Below are 22,732 nucleotides of genomic sequence, written 5' to 3'. Positions count from 1 at the left end.
GCAGCAATTGATGGCGCGGTTCGGTTACCCACGCCCGTATTGATGAGAATCCCGTAATAAGGGGACACGATCTCTGCTTTGACAAGACGTGTTGAAAAACTGCCTCGCGTTATGTGTGGGGCTGGTTAAAAGAAACGGTTCGAATAATCATCGGGCCATGACACAACGTCATGCTGACAAAACGAGTCAGCAAATTAGATCTGCGAAAATATTATTCTCTCTACGGTGGAATGTGGAACTTATTTTGCAGGGTCGGACACTATCCTCGTATTCAAATTCTTCTGTGATGTATTCGGAGAAAGAACCCGCCTTGCAATGCCGAAGACAACACTGCGCGCCGGACTCATCATCATTGAAGCCTGGTTCAGGGGCTACTGAGGGAGTCCTGGATTAGGGGGTCTCCGGACAGCCGAACTATCTCCATTGGCCGAACTGTTAGACTATGAAGATACAAGATCTCGTGGTAGATCTACTCTTGTACTACCCATACCATCAATATTAATCAAGCATGACATAGGGTTTTACCTCCATCAAGAGGGCCCGAACCTGGGTAAAACATTGTGTTACCTGCCTCCTGTTACCATTCGGCCTAGACGCACTGTTCGGGTCCCCCTACCCGAGATCCGCCGATTTTGACACCGACAGCGGGACTTAGAGCGGCACTGCTGACGTCGGCACTTGGGTTGCTTCTTGGAGGGGTCATCCTCCGTTGTCTCGTCGCCATTGCCTTCTTTGGGTGTGTCCACCATGTATATATCGTATGATGAGGTGGCTGTCCAGTGCCCTGTGGGCAGTGGTTCCTCTTTGTCTCCCGCATCGTCGTCCATACTATCGATGTCTTCGGAGTCGAAGTCGAGCGTGTCGGTTAAGTCATTGACAGTGGCTACTAAGTGGGTGGTGGGTGGGCCGCGAATTTCTTCGTCGTCTGCATCCCAATCCTGCCGGACATAGTTCGGCCAGGATCCTCCTGACAAGGAGAGAGACCTTAATGAGTTCAGTATGTCGCCAAAGGGCGAGTGCTGAAAAATATGCGCGGAGGTAAACTCCATGATCGGCGCCCAATCGGATTCGCTAGGAACGGGCGCAGGCAGTTCGGAGTCCGTGGCTGGAGAAGGATCCGGCAGTTTCACAACACGGCTCTCGTGTAGGGTAAGGTCGATGTTCGGCTCGATCGCCGCTGAGGGTAAGGCCTCCGTGGCGGGGTCCATCCACCCGTCCATGGATGGCGCAACTGGCTCCGAATTGAGCGTCGGAGCGGCTGCCGGTGCGATCTCCTGAACACTGTCTGATGGTAGAGCTAAATCCTCATCGCGACCGCGTGGCGCACAAGGCAGAGGCTCGAGTCCATCGAAGATCAAGTCTCCGGGGATATCGGCCGTGTAGTTTAAGCTTCCAAACCTGACCTGATGGCCAGGGGCGTAGCTTTCAATCTGCTCCATATGGCCAAGCGAATTGGCCCGCAGTGCAAAGCCAGCGAATACAAAAATCTGTTCGGGGAGAAAAGTCTCACCCTGGACTGCATCGCTATCGATGATAGAAGGAGCCATCAAGCCTAACAGCGACGACACAGAGGAACTCTCAATGAAAGCACCAATGTCGGTGTCAAAACCGGCGGATCTCGGGTAGGGGGTACCGAACTGTGCATCTAGGCGGATGGTAACAGGAGGCAGGGGACACGAAGTTTTACCCAGGTTCGGTCCCTCTTTATGGAGGTAAAACCCTACGTCCTGCTTGATTGATATTGATGATATGGGTAGTACAAGAGTAGATCTACCACGAGATCAGAGAGGCTAGACCCTAGAAGCTAGCCTATGGTATGATTGTATGTTATCCTACGGACTAAAACCCTCCGGTTTATATAGACACCGGAGAGGGCTAGGGTTACACAAGGTCGGTTACAAAGGAGGAGATATACATATCTGTACTGCCTAGCTTGCCTTCCACGCCAAGTAGAGTCCCATCCGGACACGAGAGGAAGTCTTCAATCTTGTATCTTCATAGTCCAACAGTCCGACCAAAGGATATAGTCCGGCTGTCCAGAGACTGCCTAATCTAGGACTCCCTCAATAACCCTCAGGAACAACAGGCAATTCATATTTATTAGGGGGAGAGTCTTCATCATCACTTTCATCAATATTATCAGTTTCAATAATTTCATTTTCTCTAACCCTAGCAAGTTGTTCATCACGAAATTCACCAAGTGACATAGTAGTATCAAGCATAGAAGTAGTTTCATCATAAGTATCATGCATAGCAAAAGTGGCATCACCAATAAAATGCGACATATAAGAATGAATAGCAGAAGCAGGTTTAGGTGTTGCAAGCTTACTCAAAACAGAAGGTGAATCAAGTGCAGAGCTAGATGGCAGTTCCTTACCTCCCCTCGTAGTTGAGGGATAAATCTTGGTTTTTGGATCTCTCAAGTTCTTCATAATGATAAGCAGATATAAATCCCAAGTGACTCAAAGAATAGAGCTATGCTCCCCGGCAACTGCGCCAGAAAATAGTCTTGATAACCCACAAGTATAGGGGATCGCAACAGTTTTCGAGGGTAGAGTATTCAACCCAAATTTATTGATTCGACACAAGGGGAGCCAAGGAATATTCTCAAGTATTAGCAGCTGAGTTGTCAATTCAACCACACCTGGAAACTTAATATCTGTAGCAAAGTAGTATGATAGCAGTGGTAACGATAGCAAAAGTAACGGTAGCAAAAGTAATGTTTTTGGTATTTTGTAGTGATTGTAACAGTAGCAACGGAAAAGTAAATAAGCAAAGAACAATATATGGAAAGCTCGTAGGCAATGGATCGGTGATAGAGAATTATGCCGGATGTAGTTCATCATGTAACAGTCATAACCTAGGGTGACACAGAACTAGCTCCAATTCATCAATGTAATGTAGGCATGTATTCCGAATATAGTCATACGTGCTTATGGAAAAGAACTTGCATGACATGTTTTGTCCTACCCTCCCGTGGCAGCGGGGTCCTAGTGGAAACTAAGGGATATTAAGGCCTCCTTTTAATAAAGTACCGGACCAAATCATTAACACATAGTGAATACATGAACTCCTCAAACTACGGTCATCACTGAGAGTTGTCCCAATTATTGTCACTTTGGGGTTGCCGGATCATAACACATAGTAGGTGACTATAGACTCGCAAGATAGGATCAAGAACTCACATATATTCATGAAAACATAATAGGTTCAGATCTGAAATCGTGGCACTCGGGCCCTAGTGACAAGCATTAAGCATAGCAAAGTCATATCAACATCAATCTCAGAACATACTGGATACTAGGGATCAAACCCTAACAAAACTAACTCAATTACATGATAAATCTCATCCATCCCATCACTGTCCAGCAAGCCTATGATGGAATTACTCACGCACGGCGGTGAGGATCATGAAATTGGTGATGGAGGAAGGTTGATGATGACGATGGCGATGGATTCCCCTCTCCGAAGCCCCGAACGGACTCCAGATCAACCCTCCCGAGAGGTTTTAGGGCTTAGCGGCGGCTCCATATCGTAAAACGCGATGAATCCTTCTCTCCTATTTGTTTCTCCCCGAAAGCAAATATATAGAGTTGGAGTTGAGGTTGGAGGAGCTCCAGGGGGCCCACGAGGTAGGGGGCGTGCCCAGGGGGGCAGGCGCGCCGCCCACCCTCGTGGCTAGGGTGTGGGCCCCCTGGTCTTCATCTTTTGCAAGGATTTTTTATTATTTCCAAAAAGACGTTCCGTGAAGTTTCAGGTCATTCCGTGAACTTTTTTTCTGCACATAAATAACACCATGGCAATTCTGCTGAAAACAACGCCAGTCCGGGTTAGTTCCATTCAAATCATACAAGTTAGAGTCCAAAACACGGGCAAAAGTGTTTGGAAAAGTAGATACGACGGAGACGTATCAGTCCCACTTGTGGATGCTTCCGTATCAACTCTTGGTTCACCTTGTCGTGATGTGGAAGCTTCCACTTGGACGAACGAGATACTCTCCTTCACCTCTGTTGGACGAATCTTACCAATAGACAAGTCTTGGATTGCTTCCGAAGGGTCTTTGTCTCCTAAGTCAATTGGCAATTTCTCTACTTGCGAGCCGTTAGATTCATCAAACTTCACAGCTACCGTCTCTTCAACTTTTCGGGTGAAATTGTTATAGACACAGTAAGTGTGATAGTTTGAGCCATAACCAAGTAGGAAACCTTCATGAGATTTAGGAGAAAATTTAGAACGACAATGCTTATCAAGAATGTAGCACTTTGAGCCGAATACTCGAAAGTATCCAACTTGGGGTTTGTCATCGGTGAGGAGCTCGTATGCCGTCTTGCCGAGTATCTTGTGAAGATACAAGCGATTTGTTGCATGACAAGCTGTCTCAACCGATTCTGCCAAAAAGTGTTTTGGAGTCTTGTACTAATCAAGCATCGTTCTTGCCATGTCAATAACAGTCCGGTTCTTCCTCTCAACAACTCCATTTTGTTGAGGTTTGTACATAGACGAGAACTCGTGTGAAATCCCCTCTTCATCAAGAAAGCTATCCACATTTGTGTTCTTTGAACTCCGTTCCATTGTCGCTCCGAACCTTCTTGATCTTCACTTCAAATTGATTTTGGGCCTTCCTAGAGAAGTTTTTGAAGAAATTTTGGACCTGCGATTTATAATCAAGGAAGAACACCGACGTAAATCTTGAAAAATCATTGATTGTGACTAGACCAAATGAGTTACCACCGAGACTCTTGTAGGCATTGGGACCAAAGAGATCCATGTGAAGTAGCTCGAGCGGTCTTCTCGTGGTCATGGTTCTTCACGGGGTGACTCCCTCCAACTTGTTTTCCTGCTTGACAAGCACTACAAAGTCTATCCTTGTCAAATATAACATATTTTACTCCAAGGATATGATCACCTTTAATAAGCTTATCAAGATTTCGCATGCCCACATGACCTAGCCTTCTATGCCACAACCAGCCTTTAGAAGATTTAGCAATTAGGCAAGTTCTAGGTTGAGCCTTTTTAGTGAAATCAACAATGTAAAGATCACCTCTTCGTATACCGGTAAAGACCATTTTATGATTATCTCTATGAAACACTTGGCAATCTACTTCGGTAAATAGGACATTGAAACCAAAGTCTGCAAGTCTAGATACGGAAAGTAAATTGTAGCCAAGAGATTCAACGAGCATAACATTTTGTGTGGAGCTATCATGTGAGATGGCCACTTTACCAAGGCCAACCACCTTACCCTTTGAGTTATCACCAAAAGTGACATACTTTCGAGGGCCATTTGTTCAGCAAGCTCATGAAACATATCTTTGTCTCCGGTCATATGATCAGTATATCCACTATCGAGGACCCATTCCTTTCCTCCAGCCATGTAGCCGCGAAGATTATCCATAAGACCAAAGTGTCTCATTGCATCATCAAGATCATAGTCACTATCATCATCCTCATCATAGTATCCATGTTCTATATCGTCTTGTGATTGATCAACTCCTAAAGAGGGTAATTCATTATAAGTATGACCGTAACAATGTTCATATCTATGAATTCTAATGACTTCAGAAATGATATTGCTAATGATTCCAACATCTCCTTTGGCACTCGTAGAATTAGTAAGCTCAAATAAGCAATCAACAAATTTGGGGTCATTGGAACTCATCTTACTCAAGGCAATAGACTTATGGAGAATCTCATCTAGATTTTTGAAGGAATAGTTTGGAAATTGTTCCTCAAGGAATCTCCATATGGTGTAGGCGCAATCAAGAGCAGGCAATCTATTAAGCAAGTTTCTAGGCAAACCTCTAGTGATTAAATTGACAGTTCTAAGATTACAGATCATGTCAATAGACTCATCAAGGGTAGGATGCAAAGGATCAACATGAGGTGCACAAGGGCTAGTAATGTACTTGTTCAAATGATATTCATTGAAAATCTCAAGCATCTCATTTTCCACTCATGAAAAAACACTCCATCAAGAATAGGCACTCTACGTCTAAGACTCCCCAACATAGACTCATCCATCTTCCTGCAAATGTGTTTAAACCAAAGCAATGAAGAACAAAGCTCTGATACCAATTGAAAGGATCGAGAATAGGTGTCTAGAGTGGGGTGAATAGACTCTAGTCAAGAAAAGTTGCAGTTTTTAACTTATTTAGGTTTAAGTAGAGTTTTGGCACAAGTTTAAACATTCACAATACATATCAATCAAGCATGACAACAGTATATGAGCAGCAGAAAGTAAAGCATGCAAGTCGCAAGAATGTAAAGGGATGGGATTGGAGTGTGCAAACGCAATTGGAGACACGGGATTTTTGGCGTGGTTATGATAGGTGGTGCTATCGTACATCCATGTTGATGGAGAATTCAACCCATGAAGGGTAACGGTTGCGCGAGTCCACGAAGGACTCCACCCAAGAAGGGTCCATGAAGAAGCAACTTTGTCTATCCCACCATGGTCATCGCCCACGAAGGACTTGCCTCACTCAGGTAGATCGTCACGAAGTAGGCGATCTCCTTGCCCTTACAAACTCCTTGGTTCAACTCCACAATCTTGACGGAGGCTTCCAAGTGACACCTAACCAATCTAGGAGACACCACTCTCCAAGAGGTAACAAATGGTGTTTTGATGATGAACTCCTTGCTCTTGTGCTTCAAATGATAGTCTCCCCAACACTCAACTCTCTCTCACAGGATTTGGATTTTGTGGAAAGATGATTTGAGTGGAAAGCAACTTGGGGAAGGCTAGAGATCAAGATTTATGTGGTTGGAGTGGAATATCTTGACCTCAACACAAGTGTAGGTGGTTCTCTCTCAGAAAATATATGTTGGAAGTGTAGGCATGTTCTGATGGCTCTCTCTATGAATGAAGAGTGGGTGGAGGGGTATCAATAGCCTCCACACAAAATCTAACCGTTACACACAAATCACCAAACTCGATGGGACCAAATCATACAACTTGGTCAGACCGATTTGGTTCAAAATGTGACCGTTAGGGTTTTCGGTGGGACCGATATAATCAACTCGGTGGGACCGATGTGCTAGGGTTACAGTAAAGCCTCATCTCGGTTTGACCGATTACACAAACTTGGTAGGACCGATTTGGGTAATAAGAAAAATAGAGAGTTGGCCATGCAAGCTCGGTGACCCCAATTGCATGTTTCGGTGGGACCGAAATTATTGCAATAGGTAACAGAGAGTTTGCAAGCCATCTTGATGAGACTGAGATCCCATCGGTGAGACCGAATTGATTAGGGTTTCCGGCAGTGGCTATGTCAAGAGAACTTGGTGGCGCCAGATAGAAAGTTTCGGTGGGGCCGAGTTTGACTTTTGGTTTGGGACATATGTGGATATGAGAAGGTGGTTGAGGGCTTTGGAACATATCACTAAGCACTTTGAGCAAGCAAGCCATTAGTCAACACCTCATACCCTCTTAATAGTATTGGCTTTCCCTATGGACTCAATGTGATCTTGGATCACTAAAATAAAATGTAGAGTCCTGAGCTTTGATCTTGAGCCAATCCTTTATCCTCAGCAACTTGAAGGGGTTCCACATCCTCTAGTCCATGCCACTCCATTTTTGAACTTATCTGAAACATACTAGGTAGAAGCATTAGTCCAACAAAAGATATGTTGGCATTAATTACCAAAATCACCCATAGAGCACTTGTGCTTTCAGTATGGGCAGAGTGGATGAGCATCACAAGAAGCAGATGGTTTTTTAAAAAAATGAATAAAAACTTATAGTTTTCTGCAGAATGCATTTCGGAGCTACCGATATGAACATCTTAATGACACCAAAGCATTAACTAAGTCTAAACACACAAGATCAGCCAGTCCGAGTCGTGGTTCGGTGGCTCCGAGATGGTAGGGTTTCACAGAGATTCTACTATCGATCTAACTGATTAGTACATTTCAGTGGCACCGAGTTGTACTTAGTGCAATGGCCAAAGCCAATCGATGGGATCGAAAGTTTCATTTCGGTCGGTCTGAGATGAGTTCGGCAGAAACCTAACCCTAATTTTTTTACTTGAAATTTAATCGAATGGAGCTTTTCAGTTGATAGAATGATTTCAAACGTGGCAAGATACATGGCATTATCCTTGTGCTTAGAATTGGAAGGGGATAGCACAAGGAGATCGAATCGTACCCTAATTCAGTGACGATCCTCTATGGTGGCAAAGGAAGTGTAGATTCCCGTTGATGGCGACGGAGACTGGCGGCGAAGGCACATAGGTGAATACAGTGATGGTCTGGAGACCAAGGGGGAAACAGCAATGGGGCGCGGGCTCGAGTGGTTTGAAGAAATTCTCAACCGTATGGGTCTGCTGAATATATACCCATGTGCTGTCGGTGGCACCAAATGGAATGTTTTGGTGGCGTCGAGATGCAAAACTACATGCAGTTATTGCAACTCGGTGGGACCTAGTCATTCTAATCGGTATCATCGAGATGAAAACCTAGATCAGTCTAGTGCTTTCGGTGTGACCGAGTTGGAATTGTCGGTGTGACCGAAATGCACAAGAAGGTTTTGGAAAGCATCCCTTGACGAGTCGGTGGCTCTAAGTGCTCCTCAGCCAGAGGGTCCGAACAAGACTTGTTAAATTTTTTGTGATGTAGCATGAATAGAGATTGAGATGAGAAAAGCATTGATAGCTAGAGAAGGTTCTTAGGCATTCTTGTCCATCAATTTGGCCAATGAAAAGCGGGACAATCAAACAAACAAATGGATGTCCTCGAATGGAGAAATTATGCAACCAACATGCTTGCACAACAAGATAGCAAATGAAATATGTGGCAAAGCATGCACAAACAATTCTAGCATCTATCAAGCAATTGGCGATGACTAGGCCATCTATATGTGAGTATATTGACATAGGAGTCAAATGAGAACATTTGATCATAGGTCATACTCATCGTTTAAGCACAAGTGGGGTTACCACTTTTACATAAAGCATTAATGTGTTCACATGATTAGAATTGCTTTAGCTCAACTTTTTAGAGGAAAGCTCCCCTAGATGTGATATCCCCCCTAAGAGGGATCAACTAACCTTGGGTTTTGTCGATGATGACTTCATGTAGATAGTGAAGATGTGAATGCTCTATGTTGATGTAAATCATTTGGATCAAATCATTGGAGTGTTGCACTTTCAATACCTACAGAGGTTAGTCCCACAAGGAACATACAAGGATATCCATCAACATGGAGTGAATTGCACATATGATGATGTCCGTTAAAGCATTAGGTTACCTTGTCCCTTGTCTTACCAACAAGAGGGTTTCTGACTCCATGACCTAGTGCAAGATATGAAAGTTGATTGCACAAGTCCTTGCCAAAATGAATATGAGTGCAGTATGTTGGTGGAGTCACCCTCAAGAACACTCTAGTTCTTCTACTTTGGGATCCACATCAACTTGATGGGAATCCTTGGAGTTGTAGTTGAACTTGCTGATGTAAAGCTTGACGTAGTCGTGGAAACCCACTTGACCATGGCCTTAGGAGCTTATTCAAATAACTCAATCTCTTCTTGAAGCTAGTCCTTGCCTTTTAGCTTGTGGTCTTGTGGTGGAAGATCCTCTTGAGCTTTTGTTCCCTTGAAAGAAGTGGGATCATACTTCTCTTGTTGAGGAACAAACTTTGTCTTGTGGCATTGATCTTCTTCCCACTCAAGTACACTGGCATTGAACTTTCGTTCAAAACCAACACCTTGATTCTTCCATGCCTTCCTTGCTTGTGTAAAATTTCCTCAAATTGCTTTCTCCCGGTAAGGCTCTTGTAAACACATTTCTCTATAATTCCCTTCAATAAGCTATTTTCTTGCTAAAGTGTAACTTGGCTAAGAGAATCATTAGTGGAATCAAGGGAATTACTAGAAGCAACGACATTGGATTTAACATTGTTGGTGCAACAAACATTAGTGTTTGCCGACCGAGCTCGTGCGCAGGAGAACTGACATTCATACATCCAGCACCAACGTATAATGCAAAGTCAAGCCAGAGAATCCACTCTTCGTGAGATCAAGGAGTGCATCAAGAATGCCAAGCCAACATACAAGACAAAGATTCCAAGAGAAGTGTCTTTTGCTTTCCAGGTGAGGTCGGCAAGGTTGATGTATTATATAAGAATAGGATCAAGCCGCGCCAGCCGCGTCTCCGGGACGGCCGGAGACCAAAGCGCGCACCTCTCCAAGAAGGCCCGGCAAGCCCTGCCCCCGGCAGGCACATGCCAGTTACCACCGCTCCACCGCACCATGACGCCAGTCACTTATCGATGCGGTGTCGAGCCCCCCAGCCGACTAAGTGGCTCTCACTAAGCACGTGGCGGTTTTCTAGAAGGCAGATCATGCCGGATTGACACCCGTCCAAGGGCGTGTCAAGATGTTAAGCAGAAGCTGGCTAAGCGGCGATATAAGCATGCCGGGGAAGCATCCCCACACGCCACCTAAGGAAGCATTTATGGCATTTTGTCCTAAGTGCCAGAGTTAGGTATGATAGCACTATCAGCTATCTAATCACAAGATAATGTCTGTTTTGCCACTTTGGTTACCCCTTGAGCTATAAAAGGAGGTCCAAGGCAACCTAGAGAGGGATTCAGATCTTCTCACACTTGTACTCGCATAGCAGCTCTCCCCGAGGCCATCTTGCCAGGTTTGGGTGCTGCGTGTCGTCGTGTTCCTCTATCCAATCCACCAAACCAAGAGTAGGGTTTTATGCTTCTCAGCGGCCCGAACCTGGGTAAAAACCACCAGAGTCTCGTCATCGCGTTGCTTCATGGCCTATGCTCTTTGTGCAAGACGATCCCCCCTATGTCCAACCACAAGGGGCCTACGACCCCATAGGTGATCGTGTCCACCCACGACATCTTTGGCGTGCCATGTAGGGGGCAATCGCTTGTGCGAACCCGAAGTTGTGAATAGTGCATCGATCTTCATCTTCTTATTCTTCGTCCTCGTCTTCTGCATCCATGGTTCCCAAGAAGAACCCGACGTGACCACACACCCATCCACTTTGAAGGGCCCCTCGCGCGCAGCAGCAAACACCATAGGCGCCGCAACGGTGTTGGATGAGGCGGGTACCGCGGGTGACGCGACCAACGCAAGTGGTGCCATCGTTATGCCCCCCGTAGCCAAAGCCGGAATGGGAAACGCCGGGGTTGGGCAGCATCAGCAGTGTCCTGACGAGCTTGGCCCAGAAGCCGCGGGTGGAGGGAAAGCCGCGTCTTTACCTCCTTGCCACACTAGCGGACGGAGTCGCAACAACGACGCACGCTGAAGCGCAAGCCGTGATCCTCCAGTTGTGCTCACCACGGGCGTGGCTACAAGACACATACCTTATCCAGAGCAAGACGAGTAGGGCGAAGCGCCGAACGGGGTCGTGGCCCCCAAGCACGGCCTACTCATCGCTAGACCGCCTTGGCAATCGGTTTGCAGCGGCAAGAATGCGACGATGCTCCTGCTGGTTCTACCAGGAGTCGAGCAACGTCGTAGTCTACCTTGTCAACCATGCCAAGCACAGTCGCAGAAGCAATGGCGCGGGCCCAACTCCTGCTGAATTTTCCATCGGTGCCTGACAAGATGGATCAGTGGAGAGCCACCATCTAGAGCTTGATTGGCTTTGCTGAAGGCGGTAAATCGCAGCATGCGGAACCGTCGCGATGCATGAGGACAACGAAAGTGACCCGGACTGATGGCCGTGTAGAGTGGGCTACTCCAATAGTGCAATCCCATCCACGACAACAGGCCCAGTGGAAGCCTCAGCAAACTCAACTTGTCGATGAACCCGACGAGATGTCGATGGCTTCATCTGGCCCACAAACCCGTCGGGATCAGCGGTGCGTTCTGGAAGACCGGTGGAAGGAAGATGCGTGCGTCACCATAGAACGACGCTGGGAGGCACACCGTCAATCCAATAGACGCAATGGCCCAGATGTTGACGAAACCGTGCCCATTGTCTACGGGTACTTGCCTTACAAGGTTGGGTGCCCTGCCTTCACTCGTGAGCTGCAGCAGGTTCGCTAGCCATTTGCCCGAGCCTTCAAGTCTGAACTGACAGAAAAAATACGATGGAAAATTAAACCCGGTAGAGTTTTTGGGCATCTACACGATTGCCATCCAAGCCACCGGGGTAGAGATGAGAAGGTGCTTGCCAACTATTTCCCTTTGGCACTCAAGCCAAATGTGAGATCATGGCTGATGCACCTGTCAGAAAACTCCATTTTATCATGGGCTGGCTTATGCAATGAGTTTGTTGGCGCCTTCAAAGGTGGCCACCAAAAGCATGAACAGCCCAATGACTTGCAAGTCCATCCGCAAAAGGAAGGGGAGGATTTGCGTAAATATATACAAAGGTTCAATCGAGTACACTGTAACATTCTAGAGATACACCAAGCAATCGTGATTGCCCCGTTCCATTCGAACATGCGCAATAGATGTCCGGCTGCCCAAGACCGTCAACGAGTTGCACACCTTGGCGGATAAGTGTGCTTGGGCTGAAGAAGGAAGGTGACTCCTCAGAGAGGAGGCTGGCATCGATATGATGATGATGATGCCACCAACCCAAGGAGGAGAAACCAGAGGTGCAATAGGAAGCGCAAAGAGAAGGCAGTGTTGGTCGTTGAGAGCTCTAGTGATGTTAGTGCTGGCAACAAGGCCAAAACCGAGGCCCCGGCAAGGGAGCTGCCATGTGCGCTGATTGCTGGGAGGCCGCGTAAGCAGAGAAAGTCGGGCAATCCCATGTGTAGGGGATATAACTATTGGGTATGACCCTCCTAGGAGGGGACGGGTCATACAGCTGGCGGTTCATAAAAAGCAAGGCCCATGAAGATGTTGAAGATGGCGGTTCATGAAGCAGGCTTACTGAAGGCCCGAAACCTGAAGGCGACTTAAATCCCACATATGTAAACCGCCATATATGTACGACTTGTGTTGTAAGGCATACGTAGTTAGCCATCGGGCCGGATACATTGTGTATGAGCCGGCCGGGACTCCGTGAGCCGTAGGGCGTCAACCTGTGTATAGAAAGGGACGACTCGGCAACGGCTTAGGATAAGAAACAAGAGATCAAGAACTAGGTCAAGCGTATTCTCTCCCTGGTAATCGGAACCCAAGCAATACCACCTCAAACTGGAGTAGGCTTTTACCTTCACCGCAAGGGGCCGAACCAGTATAAACTCCATGTGTCCTTTGTCCCGTTTAACTCCTTTAAGCTAACCTAGTTGCGATGACTCCACGACTAAGTCCTTCTGCTAGGACATCTGTCGTGACAATTCCATGACAGTTGGCGCCCACCATGGGGCCTGCGCACGGTGGTTTCGAGTTCTTACAGGGCAACTTTGAAGGGACCAAGGGATATGTTGTGGGCCGAATGGCCAAGAGTCATCATGGCAAGCTCTACATCAATGATGCAGGTTGGGGCGCCGAGGCCGGCTCAGTCAAGTACGGGTACCAGGTCCCCTTCGGCGGAATCCATGTTTTCATCGGCAAGATCGGTGAACCGGGCCCTGAGCCGGACATCTGCACCGACATCATCGAGATGGCTCAGCGTGCATGACCCGCCCGGGTTCAGCCCGCCGTGAAGTGCGCCTTCATTGGGTTCATCCATGGGGCGGAATTTGAGGACGGATCTGTGTCTGGTGGTGAGACGGCCATCTATTCTGATGGTGAGTCGTCCACGGGCGAGACCAATTCATTGTACCAACTACAAGACGGCCGGCTTGGGGGCTATCCCGACGGTGATAATATTCCGGATCCCTACGAGCCGCCGAAATAGGGTTGCAATCTTCATGGCTGATACACAACTGGCACTTGGTTCAACAACCGTCGCGGCTATGACCTCAAGTTTGATGGCTACGGCAGCGGCTGGTGCTAGTGGCTCTGTGCGCCCGCCGGCTCATGTTCTCACCAAATTACTGGAGGCTCTGGCAACTCTGATGGGGGTGGAGGTAACCCCGGACAATCAGGAACAACACAAGGTGGATGTGGCTAAGCTGGAAGATGAGATAGATCAAGCCAAGGAAGAGGTGGCAGCTGAGAATTCTAGGATGGCTACAGAACAGGCTGTTTTGGATGCTCACGCACAGCGGATCCAGGCGGATTCCTTCTGGCTCACGTTGGATCAGAACACTTCAAATAAGGTCATGAGGAGGAGGCACCGGAGTCATCTACCCCCGGCTTACAAACCAAGGAACCTCTTCAACATGCCTAGAGCAGGAACCAGTGACCCGCCGATAGTAAACCGGATGGTTGAAGCGCCTGGGGCAGGAGCACTGGTTCAGCCACGCATGATGGGATCTCCACGTGTGAATAATACCCCGCCTCAGCATGTTTCAACGCCACCAGGTTATTACTCTAATCCTTTGGACAATATGATCGCTGCGGCTCTACCGGTTGAAGGCGAGTCTCCAACAGCGATAGAGACACGTCGTGCCAGGGAACTCCTTCAAACGACTGTGGCTCAGCAGGCGGCTTATTCCTATAGCCACGAGCGGATTCACTCAACTCCTCGTCCAAGCCGAAGTTACAACAGACACATTGAATCACCAATGGTTTCAAGTAGTGAGCGGTGCCGTAACCAGCCTTGTGGGCATGACCCGGCGCGCGGTGGTCCCAATGCTCAAGCTCTGGTAGATCGGGGCAGAATGCATTGGGAGGCCGAGCTGGCGGCTCAGCAAACGGCTCATTAGTATTCTCCGGCTTATCCACACCTTCGGTGGAGGCAGGCGTGACCTCTAGAACCTTGGGCGTGCCATGTTTGGTGCCAGCTCTGCATAACGAACGTCTAGCCCAGGATTTCAAGGGTCCTCATAAGGTGCCTAACTACACGGCAGATCAACCCCCTGAAGCTTGGGTTGAAAGTTATGAGATGGCAATGGAGTTGCTGGATGTTGGAGATGTTCCATGTGCTAAGTACTTCAAGATGATGTTGGATGGGACGACCCGTACTTGCTTGAAAGGGTTGCCTGCCAACTCCATTGGGTCATGGGCCAAGTTAAAAGCCCAGTTTATCCAAAATTTTAAAGACACGTGCAAGCAGCCTATGTCAATTGTGGATTTGGACTCTTGTGTCCAAGAAAAGGGTGAGTCAACAAACCATTGGGTGCGCCGGGTCTCAGCCATCCTTCACTCATCGGATCGTATCAATGCCGGCTCAGCAGTTCTAATGTTGGAGAAAAACTGTCATTTTATGCCTCTTAAGCAGAAGCTGGGGCGGCTCAAACACCACTGTAGTGACATGGGGGAACTAATGGCGGCCCTGATCAAGTATGCTAACTCTGATAGTACCAAGGACCCCAAGTCTGATGAGAAAAGTCCGGGTAAGGGAAAGAAGAGTAGCAACAGCAAAGGGAAGCAACATAACCCGGCAAATCAGGGGGGCAATGGCAAGCGCAAAGCTGATAGTAGTTTGGATTTTGTGGATAACACCAATATGCAGAATAATGGTCAGCGTCGTAAGGGAAAACCAAACCCTCGGTCTGGAGGACAAAATTTCAATCTTGATGAGATGATGAATCAGCCCTGCCCGAAGCATGGTACACGGGAAAAGCCGGCCGCTCGCCTCTAGAAGGATTGCTTCATTATGAGAGAATCCAGAAATTCAAGATTCTTTCAAAATAACCATGGGTCAGGCGGCGGCTCGGGACCCGGCTCTCATGGTCTGGGTTACAGTGGTGGAGGTTCTAGTTCCGGTTTTAGGGCCAAGGCAATCAGGGTGGTTTTAATCAACAGTCTGGTCAAGGGAATCAGCAACAGTCTGGTTATCAGAGTAATCCGAAGCAGTTGAACAGTGGACAATACCACGTTTTCACCACAAGTCTATGTAAGTAGGATCAAAAGCTCCATAAAAGGGCAGTAAACGCGGTTGAGCCGGCAATCCCCTGTTACTTGCAATGGTCTGAACACCCTATTATTTGGAGCCATGAAGATCACCCAGCCCGGGTTGACGACCCGGGTCACTTTGGCTTTGGTGGTAGCTCCTCAGGTTGGGGGATACAAATTCACTAAGGTGCTCATGGATGGAGGCAGTGGCATCAATATCCTTTATTATGACACTTTTCGTCGCATGGGATTAACTAATAAAAATCTTAAGCCATCGAATATTGTTTTTCACGGTGTGGTGCTTGGTAAGTCGGCATATCCGGTGGGCAAAATATCTTTGGAGGTTGCCTTTGGAGATGAATATGATTCCAGATCAGAGACATTGACCTTTGAAGTGGTTAAAATCAAGAGCCCTTATCATGCTCTATTTGGGCGGCCGGCTTACGCTAAATTTATGGCAAGGCCTTGTTATGTATAGTTATAACTTAAGATGCCGGGTCACAAGGGCACCATCATAGTGTATGGAAATCGCAAAGTAGCCTTGGAGTGTGAGGACGGCGACGTTGCTTACCCTGAATCTGTTTGTGCAACAAAGGAATTGAAATTTTACAAGGATAATGTTGACCCGGAGGATATGACGTCTTTGAAGAAGCCAACCACAGAGCACGACCCCATGTTGAAGTTTAAGTCGACAGATGACACCAAGCTAGTTGACTTTGTTCTTGGCGATTCATCCAAGAAGTTCATCATCAGTGCTAATCTGGATCCGAAATAGGAAAGCTCGCTCATCGGGTTCATCCATGAGAACCGGGACATCTTTGCATGGAAGCCTTCAGACATGCCAGGTGTACCAAGGGAACTCCCTGAGCACACTCTCAATATTGATCCAAAGTTTAAACCGGTCAAGCAATTCCTTCACCGTTTCAATGAAGAGAGGCACAAGGCTATTGGAGAAGAAGTGGCCCTACTCTTGGTGGCGGGGTTTATCATTGAAGTTTTTCATCTTGAGTGGTTGGCTAGCCCGGTGCTGGTACTTAAGAAAAACGACACCTGGCGAATGTGTGTGGATTATACGGACTTAAACAAGGCTTGTCCAGTTGATCCCTTTGCTCTCCCCCGTATTGATCAGATTATTGATGCTACGGTGGGTTGTGAGCGTTTGAGCTTTTTGGATGCTTATTCTGGTTATCATCGGATCAAGATGATAGTTAAGGACCAGGAGAAGACATCCTTTGTCACTCCCTTTGGAGCCTTCTATTACGTGTCTATGCCTTTTGGGCTCAAGAGTGCCCATGCGACTTACCAGCGGTGTGTGCAAAATTGCCTTCATGATCAGATTAGGCGCAATGTTCATGCTTATGTGCATGATATTGTGGTGAAGTCCAGGAAGAAGGAGACCCTGATAGATGATTTGAAGGAGACCTTTGACAATCTCCGGGTTTACAAGATGATGCTTAACCCGGCCAAGTGTGTTTTTGATGTGCCAGTAGGAAAGCTCTTGGGTTTTTGGTTTCAGAACGAGGAATTGAAGATAACCCAGAGAAAAAGAAAGGCTATCACCTCTCTGACTAAACCGACATGCATCAATGAAGTTCAGCGTTTGGCGGGTCCTATTGCGGCCTTAAGCCGGTTCATAAGCCAGTTGGGTGAGAAGGCCATCCCTTTGTACCAGATGATGAAGAAGACATATCACTTTGTCGGGAGTGATGCTGCTGACCAATCATTTGAGGCGTTGAAGAAACAATTGGCTGAGCCGCCGGTTCTTGCTGCTCCCATTGATAAAGAGCCTTTGTTGCTGTATGTGGATGCCAATAGCCGAGCTATTAGTGTAGCCATTGTAGTGGAAAGGAAGGAATCAGGCAAGGAGCATCCGGTTCAACGGCCGGTTTACTACATCAGTAAGGTGCTTATTGAGTCCAAGCAGAGATATACACATTGGCAAAAGCTTGTATATGGGGTGTTCATGGATAGTCGAAAACTCAAGCAATATTTTTTGGGTCATCCCATCATTATGGTTAGTTCTGCTCCTTTAGGGGATATTATTCGAAATAGAGAAGCCACAGGTCGGGTGGCCAAATGGGCCATTGAGCTTGGACCTCATGGATTGAAGTATATGCCTCGAACAGCCATCAACTCTCAAGCACTTGTGGATTTAATAAATGATTGAACAGAGTTGCAGATACCTGAGGAGAAGGCGGATAACACATATTGGACTATTCACTTTGATGGATCCAGGCAGTTGGAGGGCTCGGGGGCTGGAGTTGTCTTGACTTCCCCACGAGGTGATAAATTTTCTTACGTCCTCTGGTTGATGTTTCCTTATACTAACAATGCAGCTGAGTATGACGCCTTACTCCATGGTCTTCGGATGGCTAAGGAGATGAACTTAAGCCGGGTGAGGTGTTTCGGCTACTCAGATCTGGTAGCTTAGCAAGTTTTTAGCACTTGGGATTCTAAGGATCCTCTCATGGCGGCTTATCACCGAGAGGTTGATGCTATTGCTGGTCACTTTAAAGGTTATCATGTTGAACTTGTTGATCACGGGAAAAAGGAGGCGACTGATGCTTTGAGCCGGTTAGGGTTCCAGCATAAGTCGTTGCCACCTAACACTTTCCTGGATATTCTGCATAACCCTTCAGTCAAACTGCCTACGGAGGAAGATCTAGCTATTCCTAACCCAGAAGCGCAATTGGTGGCAGCTCTTCATGTTATCCCTGATTGGACAGTATCGTATTTGTCTTATATGACCCGGGGCGAGTTACCTGAGGATGAAACTTTGGCCAGACAAATAACCCGGTGGTCTAAGTCAATGACTATTGTGAATGGAGAGTTGCATCATCGTAGTGTCATAGGGGCGTTTCAACGTTGTGTTTCTCCTGAGGAAGGTTGTGAGATTCTACGAGAGATTCATGAAGGAGATTGTGGTCATCATGAGGGCTCTAAGTCTCTCGTAGCCAAGGCTTTTCGTCATGGGTTTTATTAGCTGAAGGCTCAAGCTGCTGCAGAGGATTTGGTCAGTCAATGTGATGGTTGTCAGAAATTTTCACGGTGAGCTCATGTGCCAGCTTAGGAATTGAGGATGATTCCAATTGCTTGGCCGTTTGCAGTCTGGGGGCTTGATATGGTTGGGCCTTTCAAAAGGTCCAAGGATAAAAACACCCAACTTTTGGTGACGGTTGACAAGTTTACAAAGTGGGTTGAAGCGGAGCCAGTTAGTAAGTGTGACGCGGCGACGGCGGTTCAATTCATAAAAAAGGTGATTTTTCCGTTTTGGCTTTCCCCACAGGATTATAACTAATAATGATACTAATCTGTCCAAAGGCGCTATGAAAGAGTTTTATCAATGAGAGCATATTCGACTTGATGTATCATCAGTGGCTCACCCCCAGTCCAATGGTCAGGTTGAGAGAGCCAATCAAGAGATTTTGCGAGGCATCAAGCCCTGGCTTATGGTCCCTTTGCAAAGGATGCCGGGTTGTTGGGTGATGAATTACCCTCAGTGTTATTGAGTATCAATACTACGCCCAACAGATCTACGGGTTACACGCCTTTCTTCATGGTATACAGAGCAGAGGCGGTTCTCCCTAGTGACGTCCGTCATGATTCGCCCCGTGTGGCAGCATATGTTGAAGCTGATAATTAAAAAGCACGTCAGGATGCACTTGAATTGTTGGATGAGGAGCGTGGCCTTGCGGCGGCTCGTTCGGTGATTTACCAGCAAGATTTATGCTGTTATCACAACCGCCGGGTTAAAACCGGAACCTTTCAACAAGGCGACTTGTTGCTCCGACTTATACAGGATCAGACTGATATGCATAAACTATCCCCACCTTGGGAAGGGCCCTTTGTGGTCAGCAAAAATCTAAACAATTGGTCATACTACCTTATCGATGTTCGAGACCACAAGGACTCACACACGTCGGAGGAGGAGACCCGCCAGCCATGGAATATTGCTCATCTTCGGCCTTATTACACCTGAGCCACTAGCTCTTATGATGTACATATCTTGACAATGTATATATTATGATGAATATAATAAAGCCGGCATCCCTGATAATTCAGGGCCTCTGTCATTTCATTTTCAGAATAATGAGTCTTGATTGTCACTTCATATGGTCACTTGGGGGCTTCCTACTCATTGAGCATAGCTATGTGTACCCTTTTGATCTGGCTTGTATGCCATGATTACTAAATACTTGGGTGCTTCCTGCTCCTTGAGCATAGCTGTGATTACCCTATTACTCTAGCTTATACGCCTGGAATAACATATTACTTGGGGGATCTTTGTTCAACGGACAAGAGTTTTAATGACCCTTGTAATAGGCTCGGAAGCCACGTGTATTCACCTAAAAACCCGTGTTATCCTGCCTTTTAAGTTTGCCACTCCGCCTAGATTGACTGGAATGACCCTTTGTACTTTTGACAAGTCAATCTTATACATACCCTGAACTTGTCAAAGTTAAAACAATGATTGGTCATTTGAGGCCCGGCTTATAAGGTTGAGTGAAGGTTTAACTCAGCGGCTGTGCAACCCCTTGAAAGCACTTGATTTAAAAGGTTTGGCAGCCTGTGAAAGCCTTGTTTTTTGTCTTTTGATTTATATTTGACTTGAATATTTTTTTAAGTTCATCTTTTGTGACAAGTTTGGGCACCAATGAGAGACATGATGCCTTGTGATTCATATATGAACCTATCCGGAGTTTATTAACCCAGTCTGGCTTTGGACTATAAGTCGCTAGTGTATGATGATCTTATATGCTTGGAAGCACTGTGCTCTAAGTTTTGGGATGTTACCCCTGCTGCATACGGCGTTATAAGCTGGCGGTATATGTCAATGGAAAGTGCGCTCCATCCTTTGGGTTATAACCCTTCCTGCACAGGTATGATAAACCAGCAATGTGAGTAAATATCACAGGTATGATATTTTGTTATGTTTGAATAAGGATATGGTTGAACTGGCCCTGGTTATGGACTGCTTTTAGTCACCAGTGGTTTTTATACGGCATTATGACCCGCCCTGGGATAAACCGCCAGGGAACTTGTGATCTGTTTGTGTGCAGGTAAAATAATAAATCTGGTCCGCATAGTTGATACAATCATGTGCACAAGTGGCAGATCCCCAATTTGCAGATCAACAGTGTCATGCAAAACAAAATGTGCACGATGGCACAACAGATCAAACGTTTAACTAGCCTATTACAAGGCCTACAATGGCCCAAGAAGGATAAGTGTTTTCATGATGCAAGTATCAAAGCTTTATGGTTCATAAGCGGGTTCATGATTCCTGACGGATTGAAGCCTCCAGGTCATCTTGTGTTTCTTCTTCCTCTTTGGCTCCTTGATTATCCATCAGCTAGAAGTCAGGCGCAGCCCAGTTGATACCAGCCAACACTCAAAACACAGCTTCGTCATCAATAAGGTTTGATGGATCAATTTCTGGAGCGAAGGTATGCTTACGAATTGGCGGGATGAGATCTGTAATCGGCGCCTTCACCTTCTTATTATCAACATCATAAGCCGCCTGATACTGTGACAGATTGGTCTCTTCAGCCAGCTAGGTTGCCATCGGACGCATTGATCTTACTATATCTGGAAAATCATCTGCACTGAAGGGCGTCCCATCTTCTTTTACACTTGGGCAACCGTTGGCCAGATCCTCCGGGTCAAGATCTGCTTACCATGCTTTAGCCTGGCTTAGGGAAGTTAAAGCACTGGCTCTGGCAGAGGCTCGTTTTAGCTCTTCAATCCTCTTCGGCACTACTGACAACCTTTCCAATGTCTCCTTGATATGAGTAGGCGGCCATTTTTTGTGCAGAGCAGCATCAATGATCTGTTGAGCGCCAATATATAATTGTTCTACCAGAGTGTAGAGGGCCTTCAACCGGGCGTGCGTGTTTGAGCCCAAATTGATGCTTCGAGATCCTATGTCAGTTCATTTATTAATAATCCGGCACACTTTATAGCAGATTCATTAGGATGAATGGAATCGGGATTAATTCTTACCGAAGATAGCCAGTGACATGTTATTGATTTGCTGCCTTAAGCTGGACAATTCATCAGTCACCGGCTTAAGAGCGGCTTCAACTTCTTCTGCACTTTTCAGTAGAGCCTCCTTTTTAGTTTCCCAACTATCTTTGTCAGCATTGAAGTTCTACTTGAGTTGCTCAATGTTTTCCAAAGAAGTCCTCAATTCTGATTGGGCCTTGGATGTTTCAGATTGTTGAGTCTTTATGTTAGCCTTCGGATCATTGAGCTGTCAGTCATTCTCAGAAAGTTCATCCTATGATATAAGCATGGACAGATATCATGAGTATGATTATTGATTAAAGTCCCAAGCACAATACAAGTATTTTCCTTGGCACTTGGGGGCTAATGAATATTACTCTTAAGAATTTTTTGAAGTCCCAATAATAATACAAGTATTATACTTGGCACTTGGGGGCTAATGCATGTCACTCTTTGTTAAAAAAGAATCATCAACTGACCCGGACGAATGATGTAATCCGGTTTATAAAGACTACAAATTGGATTGATGACTTCAACCAGGATGGTTAGTCCCAATTTATTCATCACTAATTAAACCGGCCCTTGGGGGCTACTCAGGCAAATTTGTTTTTTGTTACTTAAAGTATTGGCTCAATATGCTAGTTAAACCGACCCTCGGGGGCTACGGATGCAAAGTTCATTTCTACCATTTAAAGTCTCGGCTTAACATGATGGTATTAGACCGGCCCTTGGGGGCTACTAGTGATGATTTGTGATTCTTTATGGCAACTTGAAAGTCTATAGCATATTAAAAATTCTGTCATATCCTATAGTCTTGGCGGCTGATGGTCAGGTAATTATGAAAGAGAATAGTGATTGAATTACCTCATAGCATTCCTTCATCAAATTAACAAAGCTGGCTTAAAAGTCATGACTAG

The sequence above is a fragment of the Triticum aestivum genome, chromosome 2A, assembly GCF_018294505.1.
Source record: "Triticum aestivum cultivar Chinese Spring chromosome 2A, IWGSC CS RefSeq v2.1, whole genome shotgun sequence".
NCBI classification, from domain to species: domain Eukaryota; kingdom Viridiplantae; phylum Streptophyta; class Magnoliopsida; order Poales; family Poaceae; genus Triticum; species Triticum aestivum.
The sequence above is the reverse complement of the archived record's forward strand: the minus strand, read 5'-3'. Positions refer to the sequence as shown.